This window comes from Petromyzon marinus, chromosome 3 (genome assembly GCF_048934315.1).
Source record: "Petromyzon marinus isolate PM22_M1 ecotype Great Lakes invasive population chromosome 3, UKy_Petmar_22M1.pri1.0, whole genome shotgun sequence".
Taxonomy (NCBI): Eukaryota; Metazoa; Chordata; class Hyperoartia; order Petromyzontiformes; family Petromyzontidae; genus Petromyzon; species Petromyzon marinus.
In genome coordinates this window covers 12763383-12791059 of record NC_133669.1, presented here as the reverse complement: position 1 = coordinate 12791059, position 27677 = coordinate 12763383, and the positions used below count along the sequence as shown (strand labels likewise).

General features: G+C 41.4%; 1 long non-coding RNA gene across 1 annotated transcript in view; it reads right to left on the bottom strand.

Moving 5' to 3' along the window:
* Positions 1-26790, bottom strand: part of LOC116954091 (uncharacterized) — a 126232-nt gene extending 99442 nt beyond the window's left edge. Inside the window, exon 1 of the long non-coding RNA XR_004404686.2 lies at positions 25701-26790. This is a non-coding gene — a long non-coding RNA (uncharacterized LOC116954091). The remainder of the gene's footprint in view (positions 1-25700) is intronic.
* Positions 26791-27677: the final 887 nt, after the last annotated feature.

The following is a 27677-nucleotide window of genomic DNA, read 5'->3' as shown; positions in this document are numbered from 1 at the left end:
ACTGTATTCAATGAAACTTGGGGAAACTGAACATGTAAAAGATAAATCATTCATTGCTTCATCATAAGCAGACATCCACTGCTGGGTGAATGCCTCTCCAAACCATCACAATCTCTCATGGGATCTGCAATGTAACAATCTACCTAGCACACCTACACACGAGCTGATTACCTTGCTCCATCCTCTCAGCCGATGTCTTCTTGGACATGTTCCATTGCTTAGCTGCCACTCCATCACTATTCTTGACCATTGGCCATTTTGCTTTTCAGTGACTGGTCCTGCCCAGGTCCAATTTCTATTTCTAAACAGTTTAAATTATGTCTTTAACGTGCATAATTCATGTGTCATTGTGTGTCTCTCAATGTAGTGAATACGTTACCTTAGCATTTTTTTAAAGTTCAACTTCACCATTGCGTAAATCTGCAAGCGGAACTATTCAGGAGATTACATGATGAAAAACTAAATCAGCAGGATCCACGTGGATAGCTTACAATTAGTTAAAATTTTGAAAACCTACATTTTCTACATATCTTCTGGGGTCACTAGAATTTGAGGTAAGACTGGTCCCTACCATGGGAATGTGTAATTTAACCATTCGATCAGGGCCCTTAACGGAGGTTTGAGCAGGGGAACACATCGACTGGACTTTTACTTTACGTTGTGCCTGTTCCTTCAAAGGACACATCCCGCACATTGGGAGTCTTGTGTGAGACAGCTATCCGCACACCTCTGTGACATAGTGTCGCAGCGTCCTCATGAGGCCTGCTAACTCAGAAAAAAAGTGGACTAGTCGCCAAAACGAACCCCAGAAAGTCGCTAGATGTCGCTACACAGACCTTCTAAAGTGGTAAAAAATTAGACCATTGACCGCGTATTATTATGCACGGGAAACTGAAACAGAATCCTTAACAGGTACCTGATATCGTGTCTCTAGACAATTTACCAAGTGCAATACTGTATTCAACACAGTCGACTCATACGGAATCCACAGTCAATCTGCAGACTTAGGAGATGATGATGCATTTTCTCCTAAGTCTGCAGATCGTCGTCGTCACAGAACGTTGTTAACTTTGTTTCGTTGATCACGCTGACGAAACTTTATCCAAGGGAAACCAAAATAGTCGCTTTATCTTGCGACACAATTGCTAAATTCGCAACAGTGGCAATCATCGCGATTGTGGCGATGCAGATGAACAGTACAGTATAAACACTTCACATGAATCATCTCGACCCACACGGGCATATCGTGGTGAAGTATGGTCAAGCGATCCGCATGGGGTGGATTGATAAACGTGCTCTGCGTGTGCACAGCATGATGGGTTTCTGTCTTGAAAATATGTACATAAAATGAGAATAAAATAATAAATTGATAAAATAAAATAACACAATAATATTCTCACGACGTTTCGGCCACAACACAAGCGGCCTTCATCAGGTGAAGGGACGAGACTGTCTGGTAGGACAGCGCTGTCCTACCAGACAGTCTCGTCCCTTCACCTGATGAAGGCCGCTTGTGTTGTGGCCGAAACGTCGTGAGAATATTATTGTGTTATTTTATTTTATCAATTTATTATTTTATTCTCATTCTACGTGACTTTACCGAAAGAACCAAAGAAGATGAATCATTGCAGTCACGAAAGCTTTAAATCGAAATTTATGTACATAAACATTTTATTTGGTGATGCTGCTGGATGCTGCACAAGCTCAAGTCACAAAGTCAACACATTCATCAGCAATACTGCATTATAACATATGATGTACATATATGATGTACATATGTTTAATCAGAGACGTTTCGGGCAATGGCCCTACTTCATCTCGCATGTGCAATGTTATTTTGTTTAATGTATAGGGTCATTTTGTTCTGGTTTGATGCACATTTTTAAACGGATATTGAGAAATGTATAAAACCATTCATCAACATCAGCATCATCGTCATCATGTATTTGTCATGGGTTTAGTTATTTATAACTGTGAATGTGTTTTAAAGTTAGTACAGTTCTATGTATTACATTTGTATTCCCCAGTAAGTTAAATGGCAAAACAAGTGTCCAGTATGAAGTGTTTACTCTTAGATTGTCCCACAGCGACCTCTACCGGCCACAAAGAGGAATATGCACATTAAAGTCTGAACCCTTCAGATACTACATTATGAAGGCGCTATGTATAATACATGTGCCAGATCCACACGCAGCAACAAGGGTTGGGAATTGGCTACTGCAGTCATGAAGTGATGATGACGTTGAAGAAGATGTTAAACGATGTTGAATGTAGAACGCGTGATGCCAACGGTAACATCTCTTTGCTGGTTTAACACGTAGGCTTTCGCGGCCAGTATTATTCATAATAAAGGTTTTTGGGTTGGATCGCGTTATTTATAAATGTGTCGCAACCCTCCACCACCCGACACGGCCAATCAGTAAAAAATGTGTCACGTTGACAAAAGACCTTCACTACTTTAGCCCACCGGTGTGTTGAAGAGTGAATCCACAACAATTACAATTTGAGTACGACAATTAGCATATACGCATGCTAAATTATTGAAAATATGTGAAAGAAGAATTATAAATAATATTACTTAACGAAATATTATAGCAACAAATATCATGCCATGGAGGCATCATGCCTAAGCCCACTTTGTTTAACAGTTTTAATTATGTCATTCTCCTGTTAAAGTTCTGCAAACCACGTGCTCATCAAGCTCTCACGGGTGTAAGCACAAATAATTATCGCCATATAAATCATTCCTCATTTTATCATCATTATCATTCCTGATTTGAAGCTTTCGTGACTGCAGGAATCCATACTTTTTGGTTCTTTCGGTAAAGTCACGTAGGTATAAAATTAAATAAAGCACGACGTTTCGATCGCAACACAAGCGGTCGTCCTCAGGCAGAAAAAATATATATAATCCAGCAGTGTTTTTTACCGAAAGAACCAAATAATATTATCATTCCTCTCTCTCTCTCTCTGTCTCTCAATGTACAGCAATTCCAAGGTAGCTTGCATCTCTCCACGATTACGTGAATACCTGCCCAAAAAACGTTTTACGGTACTTCTATGCTCCCCGCCTTCAACTCCCACTGCCCAGCATGTGGATTGACAGAAGGGCTGTACGTGTCTAGGAGTATGTGCGCATGACAACCTAACGCCGTCTTCTTTGGTTCTTTCGGTAAAGTCACGTAGAATGAGAATAAAATAATAAATTGATAAAATAACACAATAAAATTCTCACGACGTTTCGGCCATAACACATAGTGGCCTTCTTCAGGTGAAAGAAGATGAATCCTTGCAGTCACGAAAGCTTTAAATCGAAACTTAACGCTGCTTTCTCGCGATTTTCCTTTTGAGGTTCAACAACGTTGAGCCAACAGTGATTGACGTTGGGCCCAACGTTGGCCCAACATTGCATGTTTACGAACTACACAGAGTATATCCGCAATGGATGCATTTGCTTAAAAATGCTGCCATACCTGTCAACCCCTCATCAGTGTCTACATTATTACAGACCAAATTCAAACCTTATTGGTCACCCCGTGCCCTTATAAATCTCAACGTTCATCCTGCAAAGTCCCATCACAAGGGAGAAACACAAACAAACGGACAAATAAATGCCCGTATTGAAACAACTGTACGCCGTATGGACCTGAAAACTAAATTTTCCTGTACAAGAATACGGGTTAACCGTATGGGTTGACACGGTATGTGCTGCAGCTGACAATGTGTGCTAGTCGTGCTCACGAGAACGTTCCAAGGGTGGCACTTGGTTGTGCTGCACGAGGACATTTCGTTACCCCCTCGGTTACAAAGCAGTGACAAGAGCACACGGTGACCAGCAGAGGGGCTCAGCATCACGAAAAACCGCAACATACAAATGTTATTTTGTTCCCTCAATGTATGCGAACAAGTCTGCAAATTTACATTATGAGACCTCCGTTGCCAGAAACAAGATATAGGAATAGGTTTTACCCTTTTAACTGGCACAAAAACTGACACCTTTATTCAAGGCATCATGTTTGCAATAACCACAACACAAGCAGACGCTTTTTGGCGTCTTCTGGTCCAACACCAGTGGAGACTAGGCTCTAAGAAAAGCCGTCTCGGGTGTGGACCAATCAAATTCAAGGACAGTGCATATTATTATTATCAGAGTTGTCTTTTTGTTTGCATTTTGACTGCTTGTGTTGTGGTTATTGCAAACATGATGCCTTGAATAAAGGTGTCAGTTTTTGTGCCAGTTAAAAGAGTAAAACCTATTCCTAAGTCTGCAAATGCTCGAAGCATTCACCCATTTTTTTTCAGAGTTAAAAAGAACCTAATATACCTTGTTGTGAGTTGGGTGAAAGCCATACCAAAAACAAACCTTTGTCATTAACAGGGTCTTGTAAAATATTTGCTGTGCTTTAGTAGCCATATTTGGGCGCCAAAATGTTAACTAATCTCGCCCGATATACAAGAGGTTGTGGATTCGATCCCGACCCTGACGCCTGTATACATGGCGTTTGCATGTTCTCCTCGTAGTCACACGGATTTCTCTCCGGGTCCTCTGGTTTCCCCCTCCACATTTAGAATCCACGTGCGTTTGGAGTATGTGGCTGCTATCGATTTACACAAAAGCCACTTTCGTTGCGCTATCATCTGTGATGGCCAGGTCGCTTCTAAAAAAACCCAGCATAGCTCAGTGGGCCTTACCTGGTCAAACAAAAATTGTTAATAGTTATAGTTTAATATGTTCTGATTACCGTTAAATAAAGAATATTACCCAAAATATCAGCCTATACTTTATTGTTATAAGGCGGTGTTGTTTTTGCAAAAGTGGTAAGTTGTATATATTTTTTTAATCTGGTGTTTGTTGTGCACCAATGCCAACGCGGTCTCTTCATCTTTTCCTGTGAACGTCGCTGTTCACGGTGGAATGCACACAATTTCCAGCAGAGGGCGTAACAGGTCTTTCTGAGTGTGAAACCATGTCTTTCATATCCCTAAAGTTAATCCAATAACGCAGAGGTGGGAACTTTTCATCGTACTTACTGAGGGCCCAATAATACTTTCCTTATTGCGCTCTCAATAGTACAGTATTTATACTATAGAATATTTAGGCTTATATTGCTTCACACTAGTCTTGTCACATAAATGTCTTTATAACCAAAGATTATATAACAAAAAAGACAACCATTTTTGGCATATATACAGGTGTTAAGATGCGATTATTCAACAATTATCGTACAGCGTTGTCAGTATGAATGGCGCTTTATCAAACTGAAATTATTATTATTAAATAGAAACCTCTTACAAGGCATCAAGTCTGCACTAACCACACATGTGGTAAAACACGCAAACAAAATATGATTTGATTATAATGTATGCACTGTCCTTGAAACGTATTCGCCTCCACCCGAGGCCTCCTCTTTTATGTCTCTGTCTCACCGGTGCTAGAGCAAAAGGCGAAGAGTTAAAGGATGGTGCAAACGCCATAGAATGTATAACATTGTTTGATGCAATACTGGACGAAAGGGTTCCCATAGTCTTTCTTACCGATTAAAAAGGAATATATTAAGCAACTCAGCTTATCTGTAGCAGGTAATGTAGATATCAACTGATACTTAATATTACTGGGACTGCATTGACGGTGATGTTTAATCACAGGCTAACATGTTTACATCATTGGTGAGTGCAGTTTACTACATAATATAATTAAAACTACCACTCTCGACCCAAATTGCTACTGAAACCCTTATTCATGCCTTCATCACATCCCACCTGTACAACTGCAAGTCTCTCCTTTATGGCCTCCTCAAAATCCTCAACACTAAAAGTCAAATTAATAATAATAATAAAAAATAGACCTCATTAAACGTCAATATCCCTCCACTACGCTCCCAATCTAGACCCCATTGAACGTCAACATTGCACTTCACCGTGCCTTCACGATCCTCCATGGTGTGACTAACCCTCCCCCCTTCCCACCTCTGCCTTATCATCTCGCTTGACCACGCTGCACCTGCCCCCCCCGCCCCACGCCAGAAACAAAGACCTTCTTCTGCCGCCCATCTCCACGGCCCCGTAGACATTTGCTCAGTGGGGGCATTTCCTTTCTTTCTGCTGCTCCATTTGTCTGGAACTCCCTCCCCACAGATATCCGTGCTCTCGACTCCCTTCGCCCTTGTTCAAGTCTAAGCTAAATGCATTCTTCCTTTGTCCCCCTGCATATGACAGACCGTCTCTTCCCTAAAACAAGACAAACACCCGGGTATACAGTATTATTAAACATGCTTTTTTTAATTGGAAGACAGCTTTTTTTGTCAATAAGTATATATACTCGATGCAATAATACAGGTGTTAAGAATATACACCTATTACAAGGCATTAAGTGTGCATTAACCAAAAATAAACATACTAACAAATATGCTTCAATGATGCATTCATTGTCCTTGACATTGACTGGTGTTTGAACATCTTAACACTTGTATTATTGCAAGAAAGGTTAACGCCTTTATTCGTTGTTAGCATATTAATACTGGCAAAAAAGTGTCCCATATATAGAGTATACAGGATGCCTACTTTTTTTTCCTGTGATGCATGTCCTACTGATGTGTGCAGCATCTTGAAAGTCAGTTACATTGAGTAGCGCTACGAGTCTAAGCGGCGTTGTAATGGAATTGTAATTAACGCTTCAGGCAATAGCCAGTGGTGGAAATAGAACCGAAACGCCCCAGAACGCAATGGTGGGAGTGAAAATTTGAAACCGACTGACTTTGTTCCGGAAGGAATCAAGGATTCATTTTTTTCTTAACCTCACAGATAGACCACCGAAACTAACAGACAGACCCACAGCCGCGCACAGAGACCCACAGACACGCTCAGAGACCCACAGACACGCTCAGAGACCCACAGGCACGCTCAGAAACGCACACGCACGCACAGAGACCCGCGCACGGAGCGAAGATCCTCCGCCCCCTCCTCCTCAGATCTCGCGAGTTCTCCCAGTAATTTCTTCCCACTTACAGCCCTGGCAATATGCCTTCTTCACGGTGGCAAGGGCGGTCAGATGACAGTGACTCGCTCTCGTCACGCAGTGGGTCGGCCACCTGCGGCTCCGGAGCCGCAGGTGGCTCTTTAAGAGGACCGCTTCGTGACGTTCATCACGTGGCATTGCGGCTCTTGAAATCTTGATGGGGGTTTTTTTTTTTTTGCGAATTCGAAAAAATATTGCTCTTACCGTTATTTTCCTTTCCGACCTCTGCTCTAGTCAGTTTAATTGAACCGTTTTACGTTGACATTGCATTTGCACATACGGTACGTTTATAGTATATTTAGAGAGTGCTTAATATTACACTTGTTTACGCAGGAAAGCCTCGCTGAGTCTCAAGAACATTTTTCAGGAAGGTCCTGCCGAGTTTTCGTATTGAGGCAGCGATGTTGCGATAAGTAATCCCAGTTGATTAATTAATATTCGGGAAATGTTTTAGCATTGGATCGTTTTTCCAATATTAGTTACAGGGTGGTAGGGGGGGCTAGCTATGGCAGGAACCCGGAAAGCCCGGAGGAAACCCGTGCAGACCAGGGGGAGAACATACAAACTCCACACAGGAAGGAGTCCAAGTCAAGTATCGAACCCAGACACTGTTAACTGTGTGGTGCAAGTATAACCACTGCCTCGCCTTGCCGCAGTTTTTCGCATTCTCCACCGAATAGCATTTCATATACCCAACACTGCACGTGAAGCGGTGAAGACATTGGTTATGAACCCCGGTTCAATAAACTCTGATACTGAATCGGTCTTTGGCTTCCCTTCACAAACTTGCGCTGAGCAGCAAGGTGAAGTATGGTCAAACAACTCCCACGACCGAAAGCCATGCAGAATACTTAATCAGGCAGTGGATTGACAAACGGGCTGTCAATTATCATTGCTTATTAATGCATGTTTTTTATTTACAGAAATGGACAATAATCTATATTCAATATTTAATACTCTGAAAGCCCTTTTCTCTCAAGATGGTCCATAGGAAAAAACCTTATTTGTAAACATATTATCTTTACAAAGCATTGTTAATCACAATAGTGGGGAATAAATACAGACTGTCTGCCTATCAGGTGACATCCAAGTTCATACCAGGCACTCGGTCATCTCTGCACAACGTGTAAGCATTCCACACACACAGGATAAGAACAGCATATTATATGGTAACTATGTCGAGTTAATATGATGGATCTATCCATTGCGTTTTATTTGAGGAGCTCCATTCGTGCAGGAGTGAGAGGGGAGATATGCTGGAAATGCGTGATGCATATTTAGATGGAATTCCTCGAGCTCATTGTCTCTGTGATCTTGACCTTGCCCTTTGGGGATGTGGCCTCAGTTGAAGGGCTCGGCCCGGCCTCGACCTTAAACATCCCCAGCCTCGACCGCGCCCCAGTGGCTTTCAACCTTGATAACAGCCTCGACCTTCTGGCTCCCGGACTTGTATTTAAGACTGGCTCATGGTTACAGCCTTTCCGCAGTACAATTATGGCATGATTATCTTTTGCCTCTCAAAATCTGAAAAATGAAAAACAACATCAGCACGAATACTGTAATTTCAGTCACGGAATATTAACGTTTTAATATTGTATTGCAGATACATATTTTATACATTACAAACTAGGGTGAGTAGTGTGGCCTTGGTTAGCGGCACTGCAATATGCATCCGGCATCCTAAGTTAAATTCCAAACCACAGGTAACATCAGTGGGAAATTATAGCTGAACCATTCCTGGGTCACCTCAGGCGTTCAGCAACCCTCACTGACCAGCATGGTGAAGTAAGGTCAAACAACGACCACCACCACAACAAATACAGTATGGGGAGGCCTTCATCCAGTAGTAGATTTATCAAGAATGGCTCATGTGTGATCAAGTTCACGTATATCATCATCATTGGACCTCCTTTGCCAGTACCAAAATGTAATAATAGGGTTTTACCCCTTTTTTTTTATTAAATTTTAAAGTTCACGTAGCCGTGAAAATGCTTTCATATGATGGAGGAAATATTGATTCTACCTATCCGATCTGGTTTTGAAGGTGGTACTAGTGGCAATTATTTCAAGACATGCTCAGCCCTTTTGTCAATAAACCGCTGGATGAGGGTCTCGTGGGGGTTATTGTGTGGGTTGTAGAGGTCATTTGACTATGCTTCATCCCGCTGATCAGTGCGCATTGATGAAGATCGGGAACATAGACGTGTGAGCATAGAGGTACAGTACAACAACGGATTTTGCTGCACTGCCCAGCCGGTAGCCTCACAAGCCAATGGCAAACCTGTTTGTGCATGGTGCGCACCTATCCAAGTACTACACAGCAAGATCGTAGCCATGGAGTCAACATTGGGGGGGACCAAATCTTCCAGGGTGTCTGGAGGTCCCAAGCCAGAAAAATATCTTAATTTGAAAACTCATTTCCTGCCTAAAATATTTTTAAAATTCACTAACACATGGGATGGACTTTTTATTTACTTTTTTTTACAATAATGTCTAATAGTGTATTGTATTACATTGCTCTTCTTTTTTTACCATTTCTTGTTTCATTGTATGTAATGGCAGAGATTAGGGATTAAGAAAGTACAACCATAACCACAATCATATGAACAAAAATCTATGCATTGATTTATATGAAGACAAGTCCAGATATTGTGGCCAAGGTTTAGTAAATTGTTGTCTTTATTTACATAGCATAGCAAAAAAAGTTTATACCAATATATTGGGGGAGGGGGCATTTTGAGCATATTTGAATGGGGGGGATGTGTCCCCCCCAATATATATTATAATTACGGCCTTGCTACACAGGTTCAATACCTCCTTAGCTTCTCAGGCATGCCCACACTGCACGTATTCCGAGTGATTTGCACGGCTTCGCTACTTGCAAGCAAATCAGCCCCGTGAGCTGCACAAAAAAGCGTTGCGATGCATTTACCGTTAAGTAAATTGCATATGTTTTAACAGTCTGTGTAAAGGGGAAAATGTAAAGAAATTTATACCACAATTCTGACTTGTACTCTGGCTTTATTAACTTCAAAAGTTTGGGCCATCCACATTAGACCAAGAGAAAAAAATAAACACCGCTGAATATGATCTTTTACAACGATTCATCATTCTTGACTGGAAGTCAATCTCACTGCCTCTGGATTGCGAGTCAGTTGCTTTAGCATCTACATCGGAGTAGTTGGATGAAATGTATTTTTAAAAAGTTAAATTACAATTCCTGCAATGAAAAATCATATGCAATACTTCATAATGACACCGCGCATATGTTTTAGCAATTATTTGAATGCCATGAGGAATTGCTGTAGGTATTTGTTATAAATCAGTTTTAAAGGTATACTATATTTTAATGTACTGCACTCAGAATTCAAAAACACTTTTAGTCACTAGCACCCACCATTTTAAATACAAATTTATCGTAAAATATTTTTTTAACAAGGTACAATGCTGGAGATGTTCCCAAAGTATGGAGTTCTACCTTAGTTCCATGTAAACTTTAACATCTGTAATAAATACGTTCTAAAAGAAATCGGACCCAATTAAAACCCACGTTCTGAAAACGCATATAACTAAAAAAAGCAATCATTCACACGCCACAAACCACAAGCCTATGCCGCCTGGGATCTCTCCCTCTCGTGCTCTCTCACTCTCGCCACTGCTGGCACTCGGGCCAAATTTCCTGGCATAAAGAGACGTGCGATTCCAACAACTTCCCGATTGTTCGGCAGCCCTTGCCGGCTGACGCTCCCGCCAGCGATGGGCACACTGCGCTATACCCACGCGGACAACGCCACTCAGTGCTCTGCACCAGCTGCTCGCGAGACACCCAATCCTCACATCTCCTCCATACAATGCTTTCCATTGTCCCTTTTTCACACGGTCGACAATTACACGTCCCGACGTCTTCGGTGCCCTTTTTCATAGATTTGCGTTTAGTTGAGAGTTTAAAAAAAAATGTTTAAGCAAACACACACACAATCTAACAACTGTCAGTGTGTAAGCTTTGCTATTGTGCGTTATAAGGTGTAACCATTTAAGTTGCTAGAAGAAAAGTAATAAACAAATTAATCCTCGGTCAAAGTTATTACAATTTGATTCGCCACCTGACTAGCTCGTATATGTCAGCGGATGGCAAGAAAAAATGTTTCGACTCAAGAGGATGTTTCGATTCATTACAAAGTTAAATAGCCTCCCTCCTCTGTAAGCCGGTGGTCGAATGATGATAAATAATGTAATCTTTGTCCTGCTGACAATAGTCACCAGGACAAAGATTGCAGCAGGATTGTTGGAGTTTGCAATGCGTTCACATCTGTTAAAACACAATCCTACATTATTATTTCTTCATTCACATATAAACCATTGTGTCTCTTAAAAGAAAAAAAATACATTCACATATTTTGCATCAACAATCTTTATATTGGAGTGCCGTAGCAGTGGCATTTTATAAAATTGAAAAATATTAAACGTGAGCAATCCATTTTATAAGAACACAAAAGTCAATAAATTGATTCAATATATAGTAAACTCCTGCTTCTCCCAAGTCATGTAGTTATATTACATACCACCTGTTATTAGTTAAAGGTGTTGCACTGCAATTTTTTGTTCACGCCACTGCTCATGGAAGAGTCTCCAAGAGAATGAGCTCAGGAGAGCCCCTAGAGGAATATCTAGAACCCCTATAGAGGGTATCTTGGCCTACTCTTTCATGCTGGTCTGATATCTTGAAATGGGTTTCAGTATCCATACTTTACTCCACCACACATGACCTGCCGATCAACTAATTGTGGCGTACCCAATAATACTGTTTGGCGGGATTTAAGAAAATTGGCCAATTGTTTCAGTTGCGGTGCTTAGAATTGAACCAGACTGCTACCCATTACACACATCTCCACCTGTATTTCCAGAAGTTCGTCAACATTGTTTATTATTTTCACACACACATTTACAATTCTAGCTCTAATGACAATGGCTTTCTCTCACAACAGCTGTAAAAGAGTCTGAAATGTTCAATTACAGCAAGCGACACGCTTGAGTAAATGCCATCGATATGAATATGCACGTTTAGATATTGAATATTTGACCATCTGCAATGTAATTCAATGGTAAGCACGCTTAATACTCGGGCAATGCAGGCGCCTATTAAAATTTACATTCAGAAATGTAGCGTGACTGCCAACACATCTCAATATTTTGCACCATAATATGCATTAAAATGAAGTGCCACATGGACCATCTTTCTGCGGAATAGCAATCACACAGAGCAGCTTTCTTTAAATGGCAAACTAAGCTGGAAATTACATTTTCACTTGGAGGTATGTCATGTTAAATCCCAAAATACTTGTCACATTTAAATATACAACTATGTGAGACATACACTAAATATGTTAAAATAATAGAGCCCAGGTTTTTTTTACAACTGAATAATAAACACAAAATATCAAAATGATTCGTCTAGGAGTTAATTTTCATCATTTACAGAAAAGCACAAACTTAGATGGAAAATATTTACACGTTTTGCAAAATAAATATCCTGCTAACTTGCAATGCTACTTAACACGTGCCTGATCTTAGCCCGACTGGACTTCTTCATTTTAATAACCGTGAACTGTGACATGCATGACCATGATTTATAGCTTATGTTCTCACGTATCAGTTTTATTTTAGTAAATTCCACATTCCAGTGGAAGAGACCATTTTTTTGCAAAGGACAACCACTGTGATAACAAGATGCGAAATAATAATACAAATGTAGCCCTTTGTAAATACTCTTTTAGATAGAGATTAAGAAATGAGGGGAGTTTCTTATAGTGTGGCGGTTATGGGGGTTCTTTGACCATACCTCACCACACTAGTCAGTGTGGTTTGGGTGAAGGGGGTCAGCCAATGACTGGTTCAGATATCACTCCCCACTGATATCACCCTGGCAGGAATTGAGCTCAGGTCACCAGGTTCAGTGCATAGTCCACTAACCACTGCATCACCATTCCAGCCCACATATGCAAATATCTTAAAACAAAAAGTAACATTTCAAAAGTAGTTTTCTTATTACCAGTTGTTTATTTTATTGATGCATAACAAAAAAAAGTATAAACCTATTTAAAATATTGGCCCTATATGCATAGGCACTGAGCTGCAGGCCAGTAAGTTGTAAGGATTCCCTGTGGCTTTACCAGGATACGGCTTAATAGGCTGCCTTTTCCTAAGGGAGGCATGCGCCTGTAATTTAGCTTAGCTAGAAATTGGCCTTGCTCAAACATCACACCTCAGTTTGCTGCCTTAAAATAGGCAATCAATAAAACACATATTTGAGCCATCATAATCAATTACATTTAATGAATATTTTTTCCACAGATTTTTTGAAAAATAAATTAATAATATCCCAAATTAAATGGACTGTTTCGTTTTCAAGATGTATTTTTTTTCTCAAGCTTACCACCATAAAACAAGGAATTGCATGTATGCGTGTTTTTTTTTTGTGGTCACTTGCAAAATCATACAAACTCCAGTTAGCTGATGTGTATATAGCTCTGCTTGCTGATGTGTACTTTCAGGCTGCGAGGTGGCCAAAAAAATGTCAGTGCTGATTCCCCTGCTCACATGTACAGGTTTTATACTGGTAGGAACGAAGTTGTAAACTGAGTGTACCAGCCTGCAATAGATTAATGCGTCCGTCCGTCCGTCCCCTTTCAATACTTTAACGAAGTGAAATCTCGTGCTGTTGGGTGTAAAATCAGCAATAGACAGCGCAGAGACTTGATATATCTTATTGCACCCAACATTTGGAAGTAACAATGTCATAAAATTGCGCAAAATTCCAATGTTCCTACCAGCCCACCCTGCAGGGACCTGTTCTCCGGGTACTTGGTTCCTCCCACATGCCAAACGCTCGTGAATTAAATTTCTGAAACGTCAAAATGTAAGATTGTCCTGAAGAATGAGTTGTGGGACTCAGTGAAGATTTCCGATGTCAACTAATCGGCATTACCTTATTACGCATGAAGTTGAGTAACCGTTATGCAGTATACAGGCCACTGTGTTACTGGATCATGGCACACTATTACCATCCCTCACACGTGGGACAAAAGCACACACCAATACTATTTGGTTCTTTCGGTAAAGCCACGTAGGTAGAAAAAAGAATAGATCATGGAGTTTCGATCGCAACACAAGCAACCGTCATCAGGTGTGAAACAAACACAAGAGGACTGCCCGATATAGGAGAAAGAGCTGCTGCAACAAGAGTTTATATAGGATTTTGGTGGGCCCAACCCAAGGGTAAGTTATACATATTATAGATTGTTTCAGAAAGGCCTATTCTGTCATTCAGTGCTCAAGTCCGTTGCAACAGGAAATAAAATGAAGGAAACGTCACACGTTGAAAACGCACGTTTGAATTAATCACTGAAATGTAAGCATGAGCAAAATATCGCCATATTGCCGTTTAATGAAAAAAAATATCCTATTTGCAACATTTATGTTCGTGTTATTGCATCATCATTTACAGCCCAAATTATTGAGCACACCACACGTCTTGTATCATCAGCATGTATTATACACACTATTCCAATATATAGTACTTACAGTGAGGGAAAAAAGTCTTTGATCCCCTGCTGATTTTGTACGTTTGCCCACTGACAAAGAAATGATCAGTCTATAATTTTAATTGTAGGTTTATTTGAACAGTGAGAGACAGAATAACAACAACAAAATCCAGAAAAACGCATGTCAAAAATGTTATAAATTGATTTGCATTTTAATGAGGGAAATAAGTATTTGACCCCACTGATAAAGGCTAGGCCACTCCAGGACCTTAATGTGCTTCTTCTTGAGCCACTCCTTTATTGCCTTGGCCGTGTGTTTTGGGTCATTGTCATGCTGGAATACCCATCCACGACCCATTTTAAATGCCCTGGCTGAGGGAAGGAGGTTCTCAATAAAGATTTGACGGTACACGGCCCCGTCCATCGTCCCTTTGATGCGGTGAAGTTGTCCTGTCCCCTTAGCAGAAAAACATCCCCAAAGCATAATGTTTCCACCTCCATGTTTGACGGTGGGGATGGTGTTCTTGGGGTCATAGGCAGCATTCCTCCTCCTCTGAACACGGCGAGTTGAGTTGATGCCAAGAGCTCCATTTTGGTCTCATCTGACCATAACACTTTCACCCAGTTGTCCTCTGAATCACTCAGATGTACATTGGAAAACTTCAGACTAGCATGTATATGTGCTTTCTTGAGCAGGGGGACCTTGCGGGCGCTGCAGGATTTCAGTCCTTCACGGCGTAGTGTGTTACCAATTGTTTTCTTGGTGAATATGGTCCCAGTTGCCTTGAGATCTTTGACAAGATCCTCCCGTGCAGTTCTGGGCTGATTCCTCACCGTTCTCATGATCATTGCAACTCCATGAGGTGAGATATTGCATGGAGCCCCAGGCCGAGGGAGATTGACAGTTCTTTTGTGTTTTTTCCATTTGCGAATAATCGCACCCACTGTTGTCACCTCACCAAGCTGCTTGGAAATGGTCTTGTAGCCAATTCCAGCCTTGTGTAGGTCTACAATCTTGTCCCTGACATCCTTGGAGAGCTCTTTGGTCTTGGCCATGGTGGAGAGTTTAGAATTTGATTGATTGCTTCTGTGGACAGGTGTCTTTTATACAGGTAACAAGCTGAGATTAGGAGCACTCCCTCATTGAGAGGGGGTCAAAAACTTATTTCCCTCATTAAAATGCAAATCAATTTATAACATTTTTGACATGCGTTTTTCTGGATTTTGCTGTTCTGTATCTCACTGTTCAAATAAACCTACCATTAAAATTATAGACTGATCATTTCTTTGTCAGTGGGCAAACGTACAAAATCAGCAGGGGATCAAATACTTTTTTCCCTCACCGTAAACCATGAACAAACTGCAATTCCCTAAACGGCCATTAGGTTGAACCGATTCTAACACTTTCTGTAAATAATCAGAAAGTCAGACAAAAAACGCGTGTGCAAGGCTGGAAACAAACAAGTAATAATACATTGCAATATATATGCAGTCTGATGATGTCACGACATGCAAGGCTATACTCGAAATATTACTGTTATCCATTAAGCTGGCTATAAAATATCACATACGCATGCATTAACATACGAGCAGCGGTTACATTAGCCCCTCAATGTGCCAAACGTGAGTTGCCTCCAATCCTCATCATCCACACACACACGATACGCGGCCCGGCTTGTGGGGCACCAGCCGACTCACTGGCAATTCTTGCCAGGAAAACTTACAGGCATAGGCATGCGCACACAATTTGACACACCAGCACACACCAAAGCCACGCACCCTACACAAGGCTAGAGGTTAACCTGCTTTGTACAGAAGCTGACCCCTTCGGGTCGCCCCATCTCAGATTGCAGGCCAGCCTAATCCGTGCCCTCCAACCCGTGTCAAACATAGAGAGCTTCCAGCAGGGCTGCCCGTTTTGATGTGCATACCCAGCCCACTGCACACAACACGTACCTTGTGCTCGGTATGCAAGCAGCCCGCTGCGAGAATAGGTAGTAGGGCTGTTTCATAGCGGTCTTGCATTATGCTCTGTGATACAACCATTGTACCTCTGATAATAATACCCCACCGGCAAAGTATTAGTGATGCAAAATAAAAAAATTAGTCTGGTATACAAAAGTGATGATTATAGTTTGAAATGGAAAACGGATAATGAGTTTACATTTGAACTAGTTCTTAATATTTTTAGGCATTTCGGGCTTTTTTTAATCAAGGTATAAAAGGACACAATGAAGGTCTCCAGTGTGGTGACGGTTGGTCGAGTTGTTTGACCATACTTCACCAACAGCGTAAATGGGGGGGGGGGGGGGGGGGGGGCTAGGACCAGTTCAGATATCACTCGCCACTAACGCTAACCGTAGTTGGGAATCGAACTCATGGCCAATGTGATAACCGCTATGGAACCATTTCGACCAATCAATGTTCATCATCATCAGGCTTGCTCAATGCCCTGCTGGATGAAGACTTCCCCAGACCGCCACCTTGACTAGGAATCTAATTTCTGGTCGCCAGGTTTACGGCGCAGTGCACAAACAAATACATTACAGTATGCAATTTTACAATTAGGTAGAATGATAACTTACCATCTACACTTTTTTTTATTTTGTGTAAAATGCACAGTATGAAGCCATGCCACACGTTACATTTCATTACTTTATTTTACTCGGAATATAGTATTTGGTAGATCCACTGCATTAAAACAAGTATTGTAACATTTGTCATTATTGTTGTTTGTTAATGTGTGAAGGAGATATTGAAATGTACAGAATATTGGAAATGTATTTATCGGGTACAAATAGTTTATTACAGTCATTCTCCAACCTCGTATACAGTATTGCAGTAGCAGTGGCGTGTGCATGAATACTGTACAGTATATAGAAACACATCTAACACATACACATCACATGTAAAGTATAAAGGCGTTTGTATTAAACGTAAATGGTGACCAAAGGGTAGTCCTTATCATCAATCCGACATTAAGGGACACAAATGCACAGATACTGTGAGCACTGACATTGAAGGCATCTGACCATTAAAATCAGATTTCGTAGAATATTGTGTATCGATGATGTCTCGCGGTTTGCATTCGTATTCGTGGATGTTGCCCTTCTTCCCCAGAGGTGCAGGGAAGGACAACAAACTAAACACACACGAAAAGCTGAGAGCTATATCAATTTGCATTATCTGCCCAATGTGATCGTGCCTGTTATTCTTGATCTCTCTCCACAAGGACAGAAGCATGGCTCAAGCTCCCTTGCTCTTCACCCTGCAACGCCGCTCTACACACGAGAGTTCTTGCAGTCGTAACTTCCTGATTTCAAGCTTTCGTGACTGCAGTAATTCATATTCTTAGCTCTTTCGGTAAAGTCACGTTGAAGGGAAAGAATAAAATAATAAAATATATATTAAAATTCTCACGACGTTTCGACCATAACACAAACGGTCATCATCACACGTGATGATGACCGTTTGTGTTATCGTGAGAATTTTTATTGTTTTATATATATTTTATTATTTTATTGTTTTCCTTCAACGTGACTTTACCGAAAGAGCTAAGATTATAATATCATAACTTCCTTTTACCTTCGCCAATGGTGACACCATCACCTGATGCACTTTCATGTTATACCCAGATCTGTGATCAATTACAATTGTAGTTGCGCAATGCATAATTATTCGGAACCACAATGTAATTGTATTTTTTTCCTAAATGCTGTTCTAATTGAAATTATAGCAAAGCAATATAATCTGCGCTCCTTCAGCGGACGGATAGCACAAGCTACAGACCTTGACATTGGTATTCGGATCCTGAACATATTGCCATCGCCAAGCATAGAACAGGATTGAAATCATAATGATTATAAGAGGTACAATGTTCAGTTGTGCCCTCCTTTACCCCAATTCCCAATGAACTCAGCACATTCACACATTAGCGCACACATTCACACATGTACGCACATGTGGGCATGTGTGCACATGGATCTATGTACGTTGAACTTCTTTCAGGTGAATGAGACGTGCAGGAAATCAAGGGTCATATCAAGAATTGTGTTTTTTTTTAGTTTTGTTAATCAGCCCATACCCTGGACTCCACTTTCCAATAAACAGAGGTCCCCAATACACTTCTGCAAAGACCTGTCTGCAGTTACATCGTTGTTATCACCTACATAGAAAAAGGTGAGAAAATTAGATGGTGACCCATCAACTACAGTGTTTAATAGTATGTCAAATCGCGTTTCTATTGTGCACAGATCATCATCTCATGGTTATAACGTCCACAATATGGCCATAGTTATTCAATGATAAGTAATGTGAAGAAGCATTTATGAGTGATGCAACATTTGGTAATTTTAAAACCCAATTAACATATTTTTATAATCAGACCTGAAATATTATACTTGGAACAATCTCTTTTTTTATATCTAAGAAAACCAATTTCACGTAAGGTAAATGATAAATACGTTATTTTAACCAAACAAAAGTCGCTTGTGATCTGAGGACCCGGAGTACAAAGCGGCGATGGGGAATTTTACAGATGCTCATTATTTTTTGGGGCAATAAAAAGTGGAGACCCGCGACAAATTTCACTAAGACCTCCACACTAATGAAATTCACTCTCTGGTTCACCCCCCCCCCCCATGGATTAACTAACCCTCCCTGGAGGAGGTGATTTCAGCCTTGCGGGAATTCAAGTTCCACCTCACCCCGACCACCTTTGTCACTCGGGGTGTCCCAGCTCGTAATAAATTGCCAACTTTACCAGATCAAAGGCCATCAATTTTCCAGCCAGCCATTAGAAAAAAAATTAAAATAACACAGACCCCCTCCATTCAGCGGCAAAGACCTGGCAGTGGAAGAACCTGAGCCTTCACTTGTGATCTATGACTGAATTTGTCAAATGGGCAGCTTTGAGTTTTAAACAAATGAAATATGCGAGGCAAAAAAATATATTTTAATTTACAATGCAGGTTTCTGAGTGTACCGTCGACCGCGTTTTCATTGAATGAGATTGCTGCACAAATGAATAGTGTCCCATACCTTTAATGTAGGGAGAAGCATCCAGAACAAAAGGTGTCTGTGTAAGGCTTGATAGCTTTTCAGTATGGCGCGGTTGTCCGTCCACAAATACAGTTGTTTTTAACCAGGTTAGCGTCAATTCGTAACAATAGCACAAACGGGTAGATATGATAATTCACTCAAAAAAGCCTCAGATGAGGAGGATTCTGCTTTTAATGTTCAACCAACTTTTACGGAGTATTTTTTTATGTGGTAGGAAACTAGACTGTCTGGAGAAGACCCAGAGATACAATGCCATAACACTTCCCCCCACATTGAAACACTTTAATATACATGGCGTTTTTTAGTTCGTGAGTTTATATTCTGATTGATGTTTGTTTTAAAAAAGAAATTAGGTTCCACGAAAATGGTTTGTATTGTCCTTGAACCAGCCAGTCACAACTGTGAGACAACATTCGAGGTTGATATGTTCCAGGAAATTGTAGGTGGGGGGTATATACTTATATCATTACAATGGATCTTAAATTCAGCATGCAAGTTATTTATTATATGGTAATACCACCCGTTGATAGTGTTTATTCATATTGAGTTGTATGAGAATGATTCACCCTCCCTAAACACCCCCATTACCCATCTACCAATGTAATAAATTGCCGTGATTCCATTTAGGAATCGATTCTTATTTTAACATTGTGGTTAATGGTAGCGCCTCTCAGTGGCTGCAGGGATGACGCGAATCCCATAACATATAACACATACGAATGGAAAATATAAATTCTTACACAAGTTATTTAATTGCATCCATCGTGAGGTTAAGAATCGGTGATAGGGTATGTATAATTTCACGCCTAATGTTCAGTTTTTAACTCGTTAAATACTGAAAACATCATTATCATGAGAGAGCCAAAATTTATAGAATTATGTAAACTACACAATGATCTAAACATATTAATATATCTTTCAGGATAGTAAATCCTATGTAATAATAGGCTTCATTTGTAAGCATATAATTAACATTATATATTTATATTCCTGGTTCTTTCGGTAAAGTCACGTTGAAGGGAAACAATAAAATAATAATATATATTTTATTATGAATCACTGCAGTCACGAAAGCTTTAAATCAAAATTATATATTTAATAAGCTTTAGATATTCTTTGGTTATTTCGGTAAAGTCACGTATAAATAGAAAATAATAAATTACATAATAATATACGTGACTTTACCGAAAGAACCAAACAATAATTCCTGCAGTCACGAAAGCACCAAATTGAGTGTTAAGCTTTAGATAATTCCAGCTCTAAGGTAGTGCGAATTATTTTTAGTATTTTGATAGTAAAACTTAGCTATCCCTCGTAGTTATAAGAAAATAGCCATCTGTACATGAATCAATGCAATACACATGTTTACGTTGCATGGATTAGGCTCTGTCGGGAGAAAATATATATTAGTAGTGAGTTGAGAGGGTGAAACAGATGGACAGAATCATTCAGGGAAGGTGGCAGATAGTGAGAGAATGGGTGTGTGTGTGTGTTTGGAGAGAAGTGACAGACAGAGAGAGAGCACATTTAAGAGCAATGACAGCAAGTGGCAAAAAAGAGATATATTGAGAGTGAAAGCAAGCTGCATAGAGTGAAAGAGCAAGCTATGGAGGATAGAAAACGAGAGCACAAGAGTGAGAGCGCGGGCACGGAGCGAGAACGCAGAGGAGAGAGATGGGGGGAATAGAGCGGGAGATGGGAACAAAGCTGTTCTTGTGGCAGCCAAAGCACAGGGGCTTTCCATCAGATGTTGCTCCCATCCTCTCCACGGACGCAACCAAGAAAAGCATCTTTATTCACCCGTTCCGTGAAACAAACTCAACATTGTCCCCCCCCCAACTAATAAATGACAAGTTTGTGCAGATTATTTTTTAAGCTTTCATGAAACAAGCTCTCTCTTTTTCCCTGGGCCCACAATATTGTGCCACCTTGTTCGAAAATGTCCCAAAAATGTATCATCTAAAAATAATGCTTTCTCCCACATTTAGAAGAATTTAATTACACAAGCAGCTGAACTGACGTCCTCCACTCGAAATTGTCCATTACATTTTAAGCAATATCGCTACAGCTCAGAACATGTTTATACTCAGACCTACAGCACTTCCAGACAATTTCTCCATTCAGAATGCCTTGAAGAAGCACATTGGCAAGTGCTTTCAGCCCCAAAGAAAACAATACATTCAGATGTCCTTGATAAGTATTTGGTTTTTAAGTTAGCTTTGAGGCACCGTGTAAAACAAGAGACCTGTTGTTAACGTTTGAAGCATTAGCAACTATTATTACGGAATTTTTTAAGGGATAATTTATTGGGTGAAGTTATAATGAATATTGTGCACAGGAAACATTGGACTTTCATATTTAAATATGCTAAGATGATCATGTTGGGGGCATTCGATTTACATTAAAAGCAGATACTATTTTTAGAATATTATATTTTTACAATTGAGAAGGAGAGATAGAACTGCCTGCAGTATCGAAACTAAGACATTGCAATTCAGATATATACGATTTTATTTCAGGAGCCCGCCATATTTCTTTACATTTAATATAAAACCGTGCCCTGCAACTCATACACGATTAAAATATATACCTCTTATAATCCCTTAATAATTATATTCACTTACAGTAGCTCATTTGCTAGCCATCATATGTCCGAGCAGTTTTTTTTTTGGGGTGATATTACTTCGAACATGAAAGAGCCAAGTACACAAACAATAATCCACACACACACACACACATGCCGGTACTAATGAGAAGACGCACAATAAGTGTCTGTTAAATAATCTTAAATTAAAGAAGAAACACTAAAAGAAGTGGCATTGTCTGGCGAATGGATGGATGAGGAGCGGCGTTGTGTAGTGACATACACAAGCGTCTCTGTCCGTGAAGCGAGGGGGGCTGCCGAGTGATTTACGATCAGAGGGAACCTTTTCTGAAAGAAGCATTTTGTGTAGCGGCCGGGGCCAGGCGCAAACTTTGTCTTTCATGGCAAAACAATTTCGCCTTGCATGCGGCAGCGCACTGGATTTAGGTGACCTTATAATGGCCTTTGTAAATCCGCACACCCCCACAAGCGCCCCCCCCCCCCCCCCACAAGCCACACTCCTCTCGCCCCCCTCCCCTCGTCCCACACAACCTTTTTTTTGGTAATGGACTCCGACAAAGGGGGCGATTCATGAGACCCTTGGCACAGGACATCGGGCCACTGCCGGCTGCAGAGAGGCACAGAGAGAGAGAGACCCTCTCAGGAAGCTTGAAAGAGATGTTTTCATGGGGAGGGCACAGAAGAGCAAGATACTGAGCACGAACCGCCGCCCACAGCCCAAGAAGCAGAAATCGATGAACGTGCAAGAGCACAACGGACTCAGCCGGGTTCACGCGCACGGCGTCTGTCTCGTGTGGCGCAGGTGTCGTTTGATCGGTGATTGAAGGTGGATTGTGTTGCACAGTTGCGGCCTCGGCAGAATGGCCAATTAACTGGTGATTGGTCACACATCCTGCGACTAATTAAAAACTCAACATAGCACGCTAGTTTTAAACAAGCTGCATATATGCGATACCATTTTTTGTTAACGGTAATGGTAACTATCATGTGTAATTATTGAATTACTGTTAATATTTAAATGATTGACATGTGCATGGTTGTATCTGAAATTATTTAATTACTTTATATTTTGCTGAGATATTCACTAATTCTCAGTTAAACTTTTTTTTGCAAAAATTATGAAAATCTACATTTTCATAAGATTTCTGCATTACATTCTTCTCCAAATTATTTCACTCATCTGCTGTATCTCGACTTGTTGAACCTTTGCATGCCACGAAACCGAAATCCTTTCCCTAATTCAGTCCTTGAACTAGAACAGGAATGGAAACCACTTGAGGTGGGAAAATTCAGTGACATCAATTTCCTGTGTTACCAAAAAGTGTGAATTAATACTTTATAACCCTTTTAGTGAATGGACATTCCATGAAAATGTCATACTGCATATGATTATGTATAATAGTTGTATGCTCTATAAAGCCAATAGACTAAACAATATTTTTTATTTATACATGCAGTGACAGTATTGAACCCTGATTTCTTTTAGCCACAATATGGTTAGAGACCTATTAAAAATACAATTTTTTAACTAGGTTTTGTCACATTCGGTAGAACTAGCAAGTGTAATACTTTATATGGGACCATGGATCCTGAGTACAAGCATGGAAGGGAGTAAACGCATGTATGTATAACTTCGATTCTGGAGCGTCCAGTTACACACAGCGCTGGTTGAAATTATCGAGTGATATCGCAACCAGTCCTGGGCTTCCCCACCTTCACCAACCTGGTCTGGCCTTGTGGTGCAGTGAAGGCAAACATCCCAGTGGATTGGCAAAGGGCTATAAATGTACACTAAACATTTTACCATTATTTAAATTTAGAATATCAAGATGAAAAGCATTCAAAATCAATTATAGTAGTAATTTTTATTATTCTTTTAGTATTGTTTAAAAAAAATCAAAAATGCACACACAATTGCACAATGGGGTCAGTGCTATTTACATATATAAACATATGCCAGTAGTGGACATTCCACATTCATAATACAGGTGCACTTCGTGACAACCACTGTTGACTTCCCATAAAAGCGGTATTCGAACATTGATTGACCCATAAATTGATGATGAGCTGAGGCAACCCTGAGCTGTTTTTTTGCGTCCATTAGATTTTGAGTGATACACTGCCACACACAGCATTATGCAGCAGGTAAATCTATTGCCACAACATTTTTACGAGATCCTTGTTATAACTGACCAAACCTTATCGTGATAAAAAAAACTAAAACTTTTGTAGCACCAGCCCAGGAAAGACACACGTGGATTTATATCTGCTGGAGGCAATGTGTAATTATCATGTATCTGTCATTTGACAAAAACATGTTCATATCGTGATTGTGTGATATTCAAAGTGTGAATATTTCATTCACACGTATGGCTATATAAATTGACACACAACGCATGGTGCCCTGCTCGTTTAACTCTCTCTTGTAAATTGAAACCTTTTAAATCCTTGTTAATCTCCAGTCAACGAGCAAAAAACTTATTCAAATCTCAGTTTGTACAAAGCGATTTAGACTCTTAGAGCATGACGAAATTTTAGAACATGTGCCAAATTTTAAATGAAAGGAGTGCATAAAACTTAACTCAATTTAAGAGGAATGTCCCCATCTGTAATTCGTTAACATCAAAGCCGGTAGCGTTTTATGGCCCTACACGTAAATAGCAACAAGCCGGGCAGGTAATAAAACACCTCTGACCTCTCTGGGTCCAGCGCTCGCCCGCTGACTGGCAAACACAAGGGACACAGCACCACGCTTGAATTTCGGGCAGACAGACGCCTTTGTCAAGTGAGTGCCACATGCAGCAGCAGCAACAACAACAACAACAGAAAACAAGGAAAACGAGTTCTGCCACGGCATGCTTGGGGGGGACAGCAACAGACGCGCACGTGTTCTGCACACCGACATATCGACAGCGACACAATTTAGTAGTTCTCTGCGCTGTGCTATCACCTGCCACCTTTCAGGAGTTATGCGTGCCTGTTAATCAGGAATCCGTGATACGATGAGGTAGAGTGTTTATGACATATCAACCGAGGAAGAATAATTGTATAAATCTTGACTCAAAGCTTTCGTGGCTGTGGGAATTCATATTCTTTGGGTCTTTCGGTAAAGTCACGTAGATACAAAAATAAAAACATCACGACGTTTCGATCGCGGGCCTGATAACGATTGCTTGTGATCGAAACGTCGTGATATTTTTATTTCTGTCTACGTGACTTTACCGAACGACCCAAATAATAATAATTGTATCATTGTGTTTATATTCATGGTGTTGTTGCTGTGCTAGCACGACTCATAACAGCTCACCGCAAGTTCGGGTGACAATTACCTTTGTTACCGATTTATGAGCGTTAGCGTGACCGTGACTCAATTAGCAAAATCTGTCAGAAAGGCGTCATAGTCTATTCATGTATCGATGCGTGTGCCAGACAATGTGACCGCGTGCGCGTCGCGTGTGTGCGCGCGTGATTCACTTACCGTGTGCACGCGTCTCGAGAATGGGACATCCCACGAGGAGGTGATGTACATCCCAAGACGCGAGCGAGACACGAGGGGGGGTCATTCGGATGAAAGGAGCCGAGTGAGCACGGCGCGGCGCATCCCAGCTCACGAATCCTCGAGGCACCAATGCGCCGGGTCTTCTTCAAGCCGGCGTGTTACGGGTAGACATCCAGCGGGGCACCCCACACATCCATACAGCCCCACACATAGCCAGGGGTCTGACCTCCGTAAACCGCAGCCTCCTCCGTTCTTTCATTTACCTAGCGAGCTACATTTCGTGTGACCTCGCGGCCAATTTGTGTAATTAATTAACACGCGCACACACACACACACGCAAACATCTGCCTCCGTTGTTAATGATCCTCTATTCCATTCGGTCACGAGGCCACCACCGCTCAATGAGCTCTCCTCGTCCTCTTCCCTTTGAGAAAAGGAGAGCTTAAGACATCCGAGGACGACACAGCAGGGGGAGCACGGCTTTGTCTTTCCGTCCCGACGTATCCGAGCAGACGAGATGAGAGCGCAGAGGGATGGAGTGAGAGAGAGACTGAGCCTAGCCGCCGGGGCATGCGGCTCTTCTGTCTGGGCGGGCAAACGAGCTTGCGTGCGGTGTGGAGTGCCGTGAGTCTGGGTGAGTGAGCGAGCGAGTGTGTGGAGAGTGAGAGAGAGAGGGAAGGGGAGGGGAGGGAGCGACCGACTGGTGCTTGAGCACGGGATGCGAGCCGGGGGAGGTTTGAGTGCAGCCTCGCAGCAGCATGCGATTTGGCTCCGCCTCTGCATCCCCCTCCACCCTCTCACCCCATGCACCGGTGTCAGCTCAAGTGTCAAAGCAACGGAGTCGGAAGAGAGGGAGGTCTCACTCACACACCTCAAAATATCGGGCCATTGGTCACACACGTCTAATACGGTCAAGAAAGGGGTTCTTCTTCTACCGCTGGATATGTCCCGGGTCGCTGGTAGACTGGGCTAGGCACGTCGCTAGTAGCCACGGCCATAGCAATGAATGTACATCGGACGTGATGTGCCGGGTGCGGAAATATTTCCAGCGTCTCCGACCCATGACAGACCCGGGTGTGTGTCTGCATGTGCTGTATGTTGAACTTCTATCGCACCGCACGTAGCCAAGCGTGCTCATCGGACAATAGGACAATAAACTAAACACGCAAAAGAACTGCTCTAAAGTAATGAGTTTTCAATCCAGATATAAAAGTGCACAACTCCAGTGGCTTCCTAATATGGGGTGGAAGAGCGTTCCGCAGAAGCGCATCTGAAAGCGCGCAATGCCGTGACCGCCTTTGTTGGATGGCGAGCCAAAATCCGCTGCTGTGCGGATGACCGGGTGAAAATAAGCCCTGAATTACAGAAACTGTTACTGAGCCCAGACCCAGAAGTCTAAAGCCCAGAGCCGTCGGCAAAGATCATGCAGCAGATAAGGGGGCGGGCAGAAGAGAAGAAGGATGCGTGCTTGATTTGAGCGAGGATAGAGAGAGATACTTCGGGAAAGAGACGTTGAGAGAGAGTTTCCGAGCCAAGCTGCGCGAATCGCTGGTGAGAATTCTCATTATGCTCCAGATGGGCTAAAAAAAATGTTTTTGGCATAAATGTAGTCGAGTCTATACTCAAAACGAGAAAAAAATAATTCGGCAAAAAATTGGAACCTTTGAATTTGTGCCCGAAAAAAATATATATCCAGAAGGTTTATTTGGTTTCACTTGTAATAAGGCAGGATCACGCTAAGGTTCGATCTATACAGTGGTTTAAATCTCGCGCTTAACACTGACAATTTACAACCTCCATTATCAGTGAACCAAATAATTCGCCTCGGTGGAGGGTGACGCTAAAGTCGATAGAAATCTGGCAAAGGCTGCTACCGGTTACGAGTAATAAAAGTAACCGCTGAAACGCAGCAGACACTCAATCAAGTATGCAGACGCTTATGTGAGTGTCGGCGTA